This window comes from Paroedura picta, chromosome 9 (assembly GCF_049243985.1).
Source record: "Paroedura picta isolate Pp20150507F chromosome 9, Ppicta_v3.0, whole genome shotgun sequence".
Taxonomy (NCBI): Eukaryota; Metazoa; Chordata; class Lepidosauria; order Squamata; family Gekkonidae; genus Paroedura; species Paroedura picta.
In genome coordinates this window covers 48,098,462-48,111,975 of record NC_135377.1, presented here as the reverse complement: position 1 = coordinate 48,111,975, position 13,514 = coordinate 48,098,462, and the positions used below count along the sequence as shown (strand labels likewise).

General features: G+C 39.7%; 1 long non-coding RNA gene across 1 annotated transcript in view; it reads right to left on the bottom strand.

Annotated features, from left to right (window-relative positions):
* The window catches only part of LOC143844905 (uncharacterized), a 31,193-nt gene extending 18,870 nt beyond the window's left edge, over positions 1 to 12,323 (bottom strand). The window contains exon 1 of the long non-coding RNA XR_013234189.1: positions 12,228 to 12,323. This is a non-coding gene — a long non-coding RNA (uncharacterized LOC143844905). The remainder of the gene's footprint in view (positions 1 to 12,227) is intronic.
* Between the last annotated feature and the right edge of the window lie 1,191 nt (positions 12,324 to 13,514).

Genomic DNA, 13,514 nt, shown 5'->3' with positions numbered 1-13,514 from the left:
CCACTTCCTTTTCCCGTGTCCTTGTAAGAACCACTCACCAAAGGCAGTTTTTCAAAGCTAAATTTAGTGATTGCTAAAGTGTTCTAATACATGTTTTCTTTATGGCATAATAAGAAAAGATTCATTTATGTAGGCACAAATGGAACAGAACTAATTTTGGTGGCATTCTTCCTCCTGAAGCAATTTTAGGTTTACCCTGCTTGTCCATTCTGGTACATGGTACAAACAAGGAATAGTCATACTTTGGCCCAAGGAAAAATTGAAATGCTTAGGAAGCCAGTTGGCTATCAGGGTCATGTCTAAATTCATACAGAACATGTAAAATTACAGAAGATCATTCAATTTTTGCATAAACTCACCACAAAACCCTTTGATGTGCAGTTTTGACCAAATACATTTGCTAAACGTTTACAAATGAACAATAAGCATCTCAATCCTAAGATTTATGTTAAAATATATGCATACAGAAGGGCATCAAGTACTGTACTTCCTATAACAAATTCCCCAGCCCAACTTCATGCCACTAATAAACCTCTGCCAAATTTACTCGTTGCTGCAGAAACAAAAACACACAAAAATTTGCATACAAAAACATTTCCTTGGCTCAGTGGTTCCCTTTATTTGAAATGCTTTTGAAGCACATGCCAAAGACATTATCATTCCCTGTGGATATAATTACCATTACTTGTACAGATGTCCTAAGAGAGGTCATATTAATTACCAAAGCAATGTAAAGCTGGAAGAATACTCTGGAAGCACTGAAAGGATTTAAAGTTAGATTGCTTCAGTAATTGTTAAAAGAATATAACATTTTCAGATGACTCTCCCACCAATAATCTTACAGCATGTTCTAATTAAAGGTCAGGAATCATTGTATTATGACCAGTGTAGCTTGCAGTTTTATTGCTCAGCTGTTGGTACTTACTGTAGCCTAAAACCTGCATCGAAACCAACAAATGCAAATTTCATTCATAGCAATTTCTGAGTGTTGACAACCTTACTGCTGAATATGGGAAATACAGTATTTGCTGTCGTATAAGACTACTTTTCCCCCCTGAAAAACATGCCTCCAAGTGGGGGAGGGGGTCATCCTATACGCCGGGTGCACTTCAGTTGGGATAGACATAGCTGCCCATAGTGGCCCATAGTACTGTAATGTAATGTAACAAACTCTATATTTTGAGTGCAAATGTTGGGGGGTCGTCTTATACGCCCAGTCGTCTTATACGCCGGCAAATACGGTAAATCATCTCAGTACAGTTTCACATTGAACTATATATGGTCCAGGAAAATAAGAGGCTACAAAGTCACCAAGATGAACGAAGACAAGGCCAAATGCCAGCAAGGTAGGGGGAAAATGAAATGCTGTTGAATTAATATTTTAAAAGCTGCTAATTTGAATAAAATTTTGTCAGGGGATTCTGAAGCATGATATAAAACAAATGCAAATTGAGCAGTCCCAGTAACTATAGATATTACCAGTTACAGATAATAAAACATGTGCACCCTAGCCAAACAATATAGAACGTTGTCCAAGAAAGTACATGCTGAAGATCATATGACCCCGCATAATAATACATGGACCGATGGATTTGAAAAAACAGAAAACAGAACTCACATTGAGGCAATGTCTATTTCCAGAGCTTTCCCTGTAGCTGCTGAACTCACAGAAAAACAAGGGAAGAATGCAATGGTCTGCAAACTACTAACTGCTCATCTCAAGAAGTGGTATAATGCTGTTGATGAATGACAATTTTTGAACCTTTTTTCTCCCATCAGCCTCCAGAACTATCATGGCAAAAGAAGTTGATTTTTATACCCTGCTTTTCACTACCCAAAGGAGCCTCAAAATGCCTTACAGTCACCTTCCCCCAACAGCCGTGTGAGGTAGGTGGGGTTGAGCGAGCTCTGACAGGACTGTTCTGTGAGAACAGCTCTATATAGACTGAGACTAGTCCAGGGTCACCCAACTGGCTGGATGTGGAGGAGTGGGGGATCAAACCTGGTTTGCCAGATTAGAAGCGCTCTTAACCACTATACCAAGCTGAGGGCACGGGGGTCTATCTCCAGCTTTCTAAGCCCTGCTTGATTCTTGCAGAATCTCTACTCTACATCTTCAGCTACAGTCTTGACCAATGGATACTCCCCACACACACACTTGTTTCTTGAACTTTGCTGCGAAACTGCCAGAACAAGATAAAAACAAAAATTGTTTAATTTCTGAAATTATTTAATAGGATTCTAATTGGACAGCAGGCTTGAAACCTTGGACTGGATCCCAGTAAAGTGTATCAGTCTTTGCCCCACCTTGCACTTAATGATTGGCCCAAGGTTGCTCAGTGGCCTAAATGACAGAGCAAAGATTTGAACCCAGAACTCCTCAGTGCTTGTCTAAAACTAACCACTACACCACACCAATTTACTTGCTCTTCTTTGAATGATCTTATCACTCATTATTGTTGCATAATGTCACTTCATTTAGTAGTTAATTTAAGAATATTGAAATTGCCCTGTTTTTTTAGGACGCAGCTGTCTGCTCAAGGGCATTAAGACCTTTAGCAACCATGATATGTACGACAGCTCCAAAAGAGGCAGAGAGTGATATGACATGTATATATACATAACCACAGAAGAAATTTCCTACACTCTAAATGCAGGGTAGAAGGGAGCAGATTTCCTGGATAAATTTTGCAAGGTTAGATTTTGCTAAAGCGAACACAAACAGCAATATCTGAAATCAACTTTAAAGGTTGAGGCATTAAAAAAACAGACAGATTCTGTAATTTGTACTGAATTGAGAAGCTCATCGCTTCACAATTTGGTCCAGCAGGAAAAAAAAAAAGAGACTATTTGTGGAACTGAAGCACTACTTTAATGGGATAAAGTTGGATTGTAAAAGGAAAGCAATTAACTAATAGCCTTTGAAAGCTTTGGCTTTTCCTTTGGTCCAGATAATAAGACAACGATCCAGCCTCTGTCCAATAGTACAGATTTTTTTTTGACAAGTCACACAACACACTGCTATTTTCTGCAGCATGGACATAGTGAGGCCTACCACATCTGTCACCTCGTGATCTGTGTAAATTGATGCAGCAAACTATGAAATACATCAGGAAAGGATGAAAGTAATTTGGATCCCATAGTTTCTTACATGCATTTCATTTCTTCTATTTTAAGTCAATAGTATCTTTTCTAAGTGCACCCTTGTAAAATATTATTACAAAATACCAAAATAAAACCTTTGAGATTTAATTACAACTTTCCCCTTCAAATTAGCACATTAACCTATTTTCAAAATATTAGTGGGATAATCATGCCTTTTGAATATTGCTTAGTATAAGGAAGATCTGCAGTAGCTTTTAATTTCCCACCCCACCCCGCCTTTTCTAGTAGTAGAGAATGCTCTGCTGCCAGAGAAGACTGGGGAGGAGGGAGGCATTTAAAGGGACAGCCAAGCAACTGATCATACCTGGGGCTGCGAGTCCTGAGCAGGGGACAAAAATTCAGACCACTTCAAATTCATCCAAATCAATTCAGCCAAATCAAAACTAGTGAAGCATGGTTTGGATGATTCAGATTTGGCCCAAATTGATTCTGGCAGAATCTGAAACAGTCTGATTTTTTTTCCTGGGCAAATGTGTATTTGTCACTAGTTAATTTGGTAAAATGTAAGGAATCAAAACTTTTCTCAATTACATTTGTGAAAAGTGGTGTTAAGCCATCAGACACCTCTACTCATTGAGGGGAAGTTTGTAGAAAGACAACTAGAAACAGCCTTTCTCTAATATCATTTTAGATATCACACTGTCTGGCCTCAAAGTACAATAAATGAATGTCAACCAGAGGCAAGTAGTTTAGATGTGTAGGAAAGAGTGGCTGACACACTAAAAACCTACTCCTCATTCCAAGGAGATGCAAAATTAGGACAATGGACAGCTCAAGAACCTATTTCCTCACCTTGACTTAATTTTATCAACATCCAGCCTTACCTCTTCTCACCCATTTACCCTAATTAAACATTAGTTAATGCTATTCAACAAACCTGGTAGCTTTTGCCGTTTGGTAACCATAGGATCGTATACCACCATTTACAACTATATTTCTCAAGTAGACTCATCAAGCTTCTCTCAGATCATTGTCCACCTCTGGAAAACCCATCAAGTTTTTGTTTGGGGCTGTCAGCTAGCCTCAGGAAGAGTTTTGGCCTATAAAATATGGCATCCTGCTCTATAGCAGTTTGTGTGTGTATTCTTGGATCCTCTGCACCACCAGCACTTGTGTGTAGGCCTTCTCATCTATCCAGGAAATAATAGTTGTTTAGCTGCTATCACCAGAGCCCTTTATCTTTGAGACTGGGTAACCACAGCCTTCACTCCTCCCTGATTTCCCTTAGCTAGCCATGTATGCGTTTTCAGTGTGTTTGTGTGTTTTACTCTTTTATTTTTCATTAATGGTGAATCTAGCCTGGTTTATTTCAAGACTCTCTTGAAGGAGCAATCCCTGTATACATAGACAGAGAATCCCTGTTACCTCCACTCACTTTGTCTCCTTTAAAGCTAATTTCTCTAAACTTATTAGAAGACTATATCTTTAGGTATCAAAGGATTTACTTGAAAATCAACATAGAAAGACTGAAATAAGAATCTTATAAACACTTTCTTCAAGTGTCTTATTGAGAGCAGATTGAGGAGAGGATCTATATACTGCATGGATCTACTCAGTGTGAACATACAATAAACATTTGTGCTCTGCATGCATATGTTTATGCACAAACACTCATAGAGTTGCCCAGGGAATTGCTGTTGGGGGAAATGGACCCATAAAGTATGGGGTGTGTGAAGTTATATGTCATTCATAATAGTATCCTCAAATGCGATGTTTTAGTTTTTCCAGTATAATGGCAACCATTGAATGCAGAAAAGTGACCATGTGAACTCTAGGCCTATGTATACACTAGATTTTCCTTCAGAATACTTGCAGGTAACTTGGAAGAGTTCTATCTGTGCAGTTATGAGTATTAATGAAAATGGGGAATTGAAGAAAATCCTTTTTAGAGAAAGAAAAGGATGATTCTGGAACTTCAAGACAAAGAAATAGAGAAAGAGTGCTAGGGGAAAACAAGGAAAAGGAAGGGAAGGAAGCAAGGGAAGAGAAGTGTTTTGGAGCATGCCAGAAGTGTTCAAAGTTTGTCACTTTCTTAGAATGGAGACATGGCAGTGTGAAGGACTTAATTCACTTTAATGGCAATGGGTGCAAGACAGATGTCCATCTATAGCTAGCTAGCTACTTTCCAGAATGAAGAAACTGCTAGACTCCTTTTATTTATTTTATTTTATTTTATAATTAGATTTATATACCACCGTTCGCCAAAAGGTCTCACGGCGGTTCACAATAAAATATACAATCAAAGTAAAATCACATAAAATCCCATAAAGACCCCATTATTACAATAAAAGATGGCATTCTATTCTATAACTTTCCCCACTTTCCTCGCTTGTTCAGAGAGAGGTCGGACGTTAATTCTGTAAGAGAGAGAGGAAAGACTGGCCGATGGATTAGGGATCTTGGATGGAACCTGGTCTCTGCCCTGGCCTCAACCATATGCCTGGCGGAAGAGCTCTGTCTTACAGGCCCTGCAGAAAGATGGTAATTTCGACAGGGCCCTTAGCTCCTCCGGGAGCTCATTCCACCAGGTTGGGGCCAGGATCGAAAAGGCCCTGGCCCTGGTCGAGGCCAGGCAAACGTCCCGGGGGTCCGGGACAGTCAGTAGATTCATACCCGCAGAGCAGAGAGCCCTGCTGGGGGCATAAGCAACCAAACGGTCCTGCAGGTAACTGGCCTGCTTTCATTCATTAGTATTTAGTTTCTTATTAGCCACTTTAGATTTTGATGACTTGAGGTGGCATGGATAGAGAGATGATAGAAAACAGAAATAAATATTCATTTCAAGACAGCAGTATAAAACAACCTCAGATGGTTGCCATCATCTAGGTGGTAGCTGGAGATTTGTTGGAATTACAATTGGTCTCCAAAAGTCAGAGGACCAATTTCCCTATAGATAATGGCTGCTTTGGAAATTGGTCCCCATGGTATTATAGCCCACTGAAGTCCTTCCCCTCCCCAAACTTCTGCCTCCCTAGTCTACACCCCCAAATCTCCAGGAATTTCCCAACCCAGAACTGGCAGCCCTCAAAAGAATTAGAGTTCTGAGCCTCTTGGGAACCTGATTGCAATGTAAATAATAAAAAGGACAATATATAATTATATAAACACTTCTAACACAAGTGTCACACTATTGACAGAAAGTGAGACTGTCAATCACAAGTAAAAAAAACCCAGAAAAGGTGGGTTTTCAGGTGAGAATTAGAAAGGAGCTGACTCATTGTTCTAAAGGAAATATGTCTTTGACAGAAAATGCTTACATAATACCAGGGTTTGTTTTTGTTTTTTTTTACTCAATATTAACAGTTGCAGTACACATCATTCTGGCAACTCCATTCCAACTTTTCCTGTGGCCTTCAAGTAAGCCTCTCTCTCTCTCTCTCTCTCTCTTGTTTACACAACATACAAGAGCAAGAGAGACAGAGACACAGATTCTAGATGCTTTCACACATGCTAAGTTGGAATCCACTTAAGCGACTGCTTACAGGTAGATTTTGCCATTTCACACAGCAAAATCCAGTAGCAAAGTGCACTGAAAATGGATTGAAAGTGCATTATTTTGTGTGTGTGAAAGCACCCAAGGAGAGAAAGATAGACAGATACTCTCAGTATGTTCCTTCAACTAGAGACACTAGGTATTATCATCCAGGCCTTGATAAACGATGTCTTCTGTAATGTGCTGCAGTAATGTATTTATTTGGGTCTGTCCTTAAATAAAATTCAGAAACTTCAGCTAATGCAGGTTGTTGTTTAGCATTAGATGAAAACATTTACATCAGTACTAAAGTAAAGAGGCACAAAACTCATGTTGCTTGCTGCTTGCAAATGTGGGGTTGTAAGTCATGTGTTTGCAAGCTTCCTCACAGGAGATACCTACCACATTATCCCTCCACCTCATCATGGCTTTTTGCCTGCCAAAGAGGCGGTAAGGGAAAACAAGTCGAACTCCCCCCCCCCTGCTCCTTGGCTTGTCAATCACAGAAAACCACCAATTAAAGCACAGTGGTGCCGGGCGTGTACCGCCTGGCATGCTGGCCCTGGTGCCGCTCCTCCTCCCCAGCGGTGCAACGCTGGCTGCTTCGGGCTGGAATGGCTGCTTCGGAAGCCTAGTTCAAGGGGGTGGCAGATTACAGTGGATGAGCAATAGGGTTGTGAGTGTCCTGCATAGTGCAGGGGGTTGGACTAGATGATCCAGGAGATCCCTTCCAACTCTATGATTCTATAAGAAGGATATCAAATCAGATTTCAGGGGGAAAGTTTCTTTGTCAATTTATCCTTTAAAAATCACAAAAATACAGGCCTTCACTACATAGGTGACTGGAAAGACAAAAAGGGATACAGGCAGAATATGAGGTCAGCTGATAAGTAGGAAGCAACATATTTGATACCAACCCAGTTGGTGGGGAAAAGCAAGAGACTGGGACCCAAAGGAAGGGGGCTTGTCAATCAGCTTGCTATTCATTGGGTCATCCTGTTTTGTTACTCTTTCTAGTTCCTGATCCTCTTAAGGATGTGCCTAGAAGTCATAATCTTTCAGAGTTTATTATGGATTCATATTATTGGTGATGGTGTAATTTGTTATTATGGAGTAATTGTGTTATATCACTTATATTACTAGTGTGTGGAGCATATTCCTATTAAAATAGCAAACTGAATTTCAAGGTTTTTTTGGGGGGGTGGAATATTATTTCTAAGAAATACAGATGAATAAAGACTGAAATACAGATGAATAAAGACTAATAAATAAAGATTTTGCTAATGGTTTTAGAACAGCTGCATGCCTCGAACAACAGTTATCACTGAGGGTCATCAGCAATTCAGTTGGTTTCAAGTGTCCTGTACATAATTTTTCATTAAGAGAAAAGGGTTCTCCAGCCATGCAAATAATTTATTTTTATTTTTATTATTATTATTATTATTATTATTATTATTATTATTATTATTATTATTATTATTATTATTATTATTATTAAATGTATATCCCGCCTCCCCCCGGAGGCTCAAGGCGGGTTTTGTTGGCTATAAGCTTCAGAAGAGGGATGGGGGACTTTTAGTACCTTTAAAAAGTAGTTATGAGCCACAAATTCATTCACCCCAGGAGACTAATTACCTTTTCTCACATAGTGTTATTGGTAACATATCCCTGTGTGCATTAAACAGCATGGGGTTAAAGATCAGGTGAAATAACAGAAGCATAGCACTTAAAGGTACAACCTGATTCCATTTTTTATGGGAGGGGGCACCTTTCCTGTTAATTCAGCAAACTTTGCTCCCAAACAAACCTAAATAGACTCAGGCTAAAATCAGTGCAAACTCAACCTAATTTTGCCATCCTGTACTAGAGATAGACCTACTTGAGGGATGATATGATGCACAGAAGCACTTACAACGATGAAAACAGTTGTGTGACTTGAATACCTTTGGGGAGTTGTCCAAGGGAGAAGAAGTAGCTGTTTGATGAGCCTAGGAACAGTGTTTTTCAATATCACTAAACTTGCCTGTTGCTGCAAACGAGCTACTAATTTGGACTAATGTCAAGTCTGAATATGACACTACTTAGAATGGGCGGGGCCAAAAATCAAAGGAATGCTTTTTACCATGTCCACGTATACTCTTGCCAAAAGGTACCACCAGTGACCTGACAAATCAGTTAAGAGGCCAACTATAACATCTGCAACTGTGGGAAGCTATGCCCAACCAACATTATTACATAAATACTACAAGACAATAAATGCATCAGCAGGATGTACACATACCACTAATAACTATGGCAAAATACTTGGGGATATTTTAAGTCATACAAGTGGAAAATGTGATGTGTAAACCAGTTCTTAATTCAGTAAATGTTGTGCACACCCGGCTTCATTGAATTTGGACATTCCAGGGGCTACAGCTGTGACCTGCATTGGTTTACCTTGAAAAAAAAATAAAGGCTATGTTTGAAAACAAAAAAAGCAACTTCCAGCTTGGAAAGAAAGCTGTAGTGTGGGCAGTTAGTAAACAGACATCAAAATCCAAGAGGGTCATGCATCATGTAAAGTAGCGATCCCCCACATGTGGTCTGTCGACTAATTGGAGGTGGGCCGCGAAGGACGCCTTCCCCCCCACGGCCCTTTACTTTATCCCCCCCCCGCCCTTTACAACACACTTTGGGTGTCATTGTCTCCCATCACTCCCAGATGGGGCTATCATGTTGCAGAGAAACAAGCTCAGGGTTCCCATTGATTTGTCATTGTCATGAGTTAAAATTTCCATGAAAATAAAATGTTCCTTATGTTCATTGTTGTCGCGTGTCTGTGTCTTATTTTGAAGGGATGTTTAAACATTACCATAGCGATCAGAGAGCACTAGGGCAGTGGTTGAGAGTAGAGGAGTAAACTACCACCCCCCCACCGGGCCTCAGTAAAATTGTCAAGCATTGAGTGGTCCCCGGTGATAAAAATGTTGGGGACCACTGCAAGTACATAGTTTACTTTTTGTCAGTAATTGACATTGACATAGCAGATGCCTTTTCTTTCTTTCTTTCTTTCTTTCTTTCTTTCTTTCTTTCTTTCTTTCTTTCTTTCTTTCTTTCAAAATGATTACACTCTTTGGCACTTCACTGTTGCCTAGCTCAGACTCCTTCCCAAATGAGCTTGGAACATATTGAAATGGATCATAATACAGCAAACACTGGCATTCAGGAAAAATGTAAAGCTGTTCCATATTGTGATGGAGCTGGACAAACTAAACTGTCTGGAAGTAAGTTCCCTAAAAAGTAGGTCCCTTTGAAGTGTGTCAACCAAGCCTCTTAGTTTCAGACAGGAAACTATTACTTCCTACCTTTTTTCTTTCCTTATCCCCCAAAAGGCATGTTGGAGATTCAGTTATCAGCCAAGCTGTCAGCAGTACCTATTGTTCCCAACCCATGCTGCATGGATACCAAAGGAACCCATAATCAAATCCCCACATCAGTGTATCTGAGCTGTTCTCCCTTCAGGATAGCACAATTGAAGAAAGATGTAGACAAACTAGAGCATGTCAAGAGGACAGCAATGAAGATGGTGAGATTGGAGACCAAGTAGTATAAGCAAAGGTTGAGGGAGCTTAGTCTGTTTAGCCTGGAGAGAAGATGACTAAGAGGTGCTATGATAACCATCTTCTAGTGCTTGAAAGTCTGTTATACAGAGGATGGAGCAGAGTTGTTTTCTGTTGCCCCAGAGGGTTGGACCAACACCAATGGGTTGACATCAATTTGAACAAATTTTCAGCTAAACATCTGGGAAAAAATTCCTGACAGTTAGAGCAGTTCCTTGGTGGAATAGGCTTCCTCATGAGGTGGTGGATTCTTCTTTGGAAGTTTTTAAGCAGAAGCTAGATAATCATCTGACATAAATCCTGTTTCTGTGATCTTAGGCAGGTTGTAAGTGGGTAGACAGGAAGGCTGCATCAGTGCTTGGCTCTAGTGGCCCTTTCTTTCATATCCAGGGAAATGCCCATTACTACTTTGGGGTTGGAAGGCAAATTTCCTCCAAGCCAGACTGGCCAGGGATCCTGGTGGGGGAGGGAATCACCTGGGCATAGAATTGAGGTCATTTGTGGATGGGCAGGTAGTTGTGAGTTTCCTGCGTTGTGCAAGGGGATGGACTACATGAACCTGGAGTTCCCTTCCAGCACTTCGATTCTATGACCCTACTCCTCAACTAGACAGGAAATCACAGTAAATGAAAAGTAATTCAGCAAAGTTATATTTTTCTATAATTTCCCCTCCTGACCATGGCAAATAAATAACAAAGTCTAATAGTAAATATATCATCAAGGATAAGGGAATACTACCATGAAAAGTGTTAATATCATGATGTACATTATCAGCATTGAAAATCTGATATCAGAAAATCAGATCTGTGATTGCTCATTGATTTCCTTGCAGGGTACAATCAAAGCATGCTGTGCTTAGATTTCTAATGCATCTTATTTGTTGACGGCATTTTCCTCTTTGCCAGCACCTGGACTTAAATACCATGTGCCTGATCCTATTTTTGTACAAGTAAAGCCATTTAACAACTTTATATATTGGAAGAAAGCAAGTCAAATTTGAGACAGTTGTAAATGGTTTGGTTTAAAAGGTAAAAATACGGTCATTTGGGAGGGGGGCATATTCTTCCCATTACATCTCCATCTGCCTCTTTCTCTAAGTCAAGAACCCTTTAGGGAATGCCTGGTCATGCTGAATTATTGATGTCATGGAGGTCTCCTGTGAAAACAGATGTTTTGAGTTTCTTCTGATATCTTGCTATTGCTGAAAACAAAGCCAGTTAAATATGTCAGAAGATTCAGGGTCAATCAAATAGTTCAAAACTGAATTTGAGACACCATTTTAAAGAATAAATATTAAACCCTAAAACACATTGATGTGTAAAACATATGCACAAAAACGATCCCCCCCCCCCGCAAGCCATCTTTATGGGAAGAACCACTAATGCCATTAAAATGCTGGGGATTACTGGGATACTTGGGTGATTTGAAGTCTTCTAATAAACTTTCCATGCTGATCTACTACTCCTTAGCCTGGTTCTATTCTGGAACAAAAACAATCTGCCTAGCTCTGTTGTCATGTGTTTGCTCTAGTCATAGAACCAGGAGACTACACAAGAAGTAAGAATATGAGGAAATGTAGTTATGCAGAGTTACAGTGCATTTTGGTTGTATAAGGGCTAAGAAATTAAGCTACGTTTTAGATAAAGGATGTGTTTATGAGGAAGGATTTGAAGGTAGAGAACAACTGCATGTTCAGTGTTCCTACCAGGGAAGTTTATTTTATGGCATATACCTTTGAGATATATTTCTATTGGAACTTTCTTCCATAATAGATCTCAGGGAGGTAAATAATGTGAGTCATGGGTTGAGTTTGACAGAATCTATTGGCTTTTCATGCTCCTATAGTTCTTATCGAACAGAACATATTTAGGACAGACTTCAAAGAGCTACTCCCTACAACTGTGAAGTCAATTGGAAGGTACTGCAAGTACTGCTGTTTGAGAAAGTAAAGTACCTCCTAACATGCTTAAAAATTTGTATGGTCCTACCGTAAGCTGCAATCTTGCTATGACAGGAACCTGCTTTTGTTTTTCATTTTTTTACGTCTGCCTATGAAGAGATGCATGGGCCTTAAAGGACAACATGACTTCATAATTTGCTTGTTGTTGGTTAACACCAGAAATGGACAGCCGAATCCATATTGAAGCTTCATGCTGTTGAATCCCATGACACTTCAATATGGATTTGGTTGTCCATTTCTGGTGCTAGCCAACAACTTGCAGCTTTTGAAAACTGAGAAGCAGGCAGAAAGATTTGAAATTTCAAAATCTAAGGAAATGCATATGTAAACTTACTTCTATTTTCCGTATTCATTGTTGAATTCTCTGTTTCTACAGCATCCTTATCAACAGGCCCTGAGAATGAATGGAACAGTATATTCAGAATCAAGCTTCACAAGAGACTAAGTAGCACTGGAAAAGGAGAGGCTGGCAGCTTGATGAGAGGCCAAAATCCTCTTCAGCTTGAATACAGTCCAAGGCTGTTTTGTAAAAGGGCAGATGCGGTCAGCCCAGGGTTTGAGAGAACATTGTTACCTTTATACAGATAGCAACTAGGAAGCTTTTAAAAATCTAATTTTTTTGGCATTGATCAACTGATTAAGACTCGTGTAGCCCTATGTCCCAAATATTCTCATATGGTTCTACACAATTGAACACGGCAGATATGCAATGTATTTGGATTGCTGAAACCACACATATTGTTGTTATATGCAATAACTCCATTAAGAGCATTTTATTCCACCACCACCATCACCACCCCAAGACAATCCCATACCAGGTATCTTGTTGCCAGCCCATTTCTTCATGCCAGCATATATATACATCACAAAAACTCAACAGGCTGATTTGAATGTTCCTCAGGACATTTCTGTAACTGAAGTACTATCAATATGATTACAGTTATTATTATTCATTTCTATAATCAGCCAATGTTTTACAATTTGTATCTCATTTATCACAGCACAGTGGCATACATCTTTTGCTAAGCTGGAAGAAACAGCGTGTGTGCGTGGAGGGGAAGCTATCCTCTTTCATAAAATCCCACCTCACCAGAGATAAGAAATTCCCTTTTATTTTCTAATCCTGGAGGTTTCTGGAAGGCATCAAAGGTATTTCTTTCCTCTGCATATTCAGAGCATCTCAATATATATTTTATAAACAGCACATATGCCTCTTTCCTCCTCAGGCTCTGGCTGATTTATCAAAGCTGCATAAACATATCAGAAGGTATATCTAGTTTCTCTCTTTGTCCTCCACTCAACCCCAGCTTTGGGC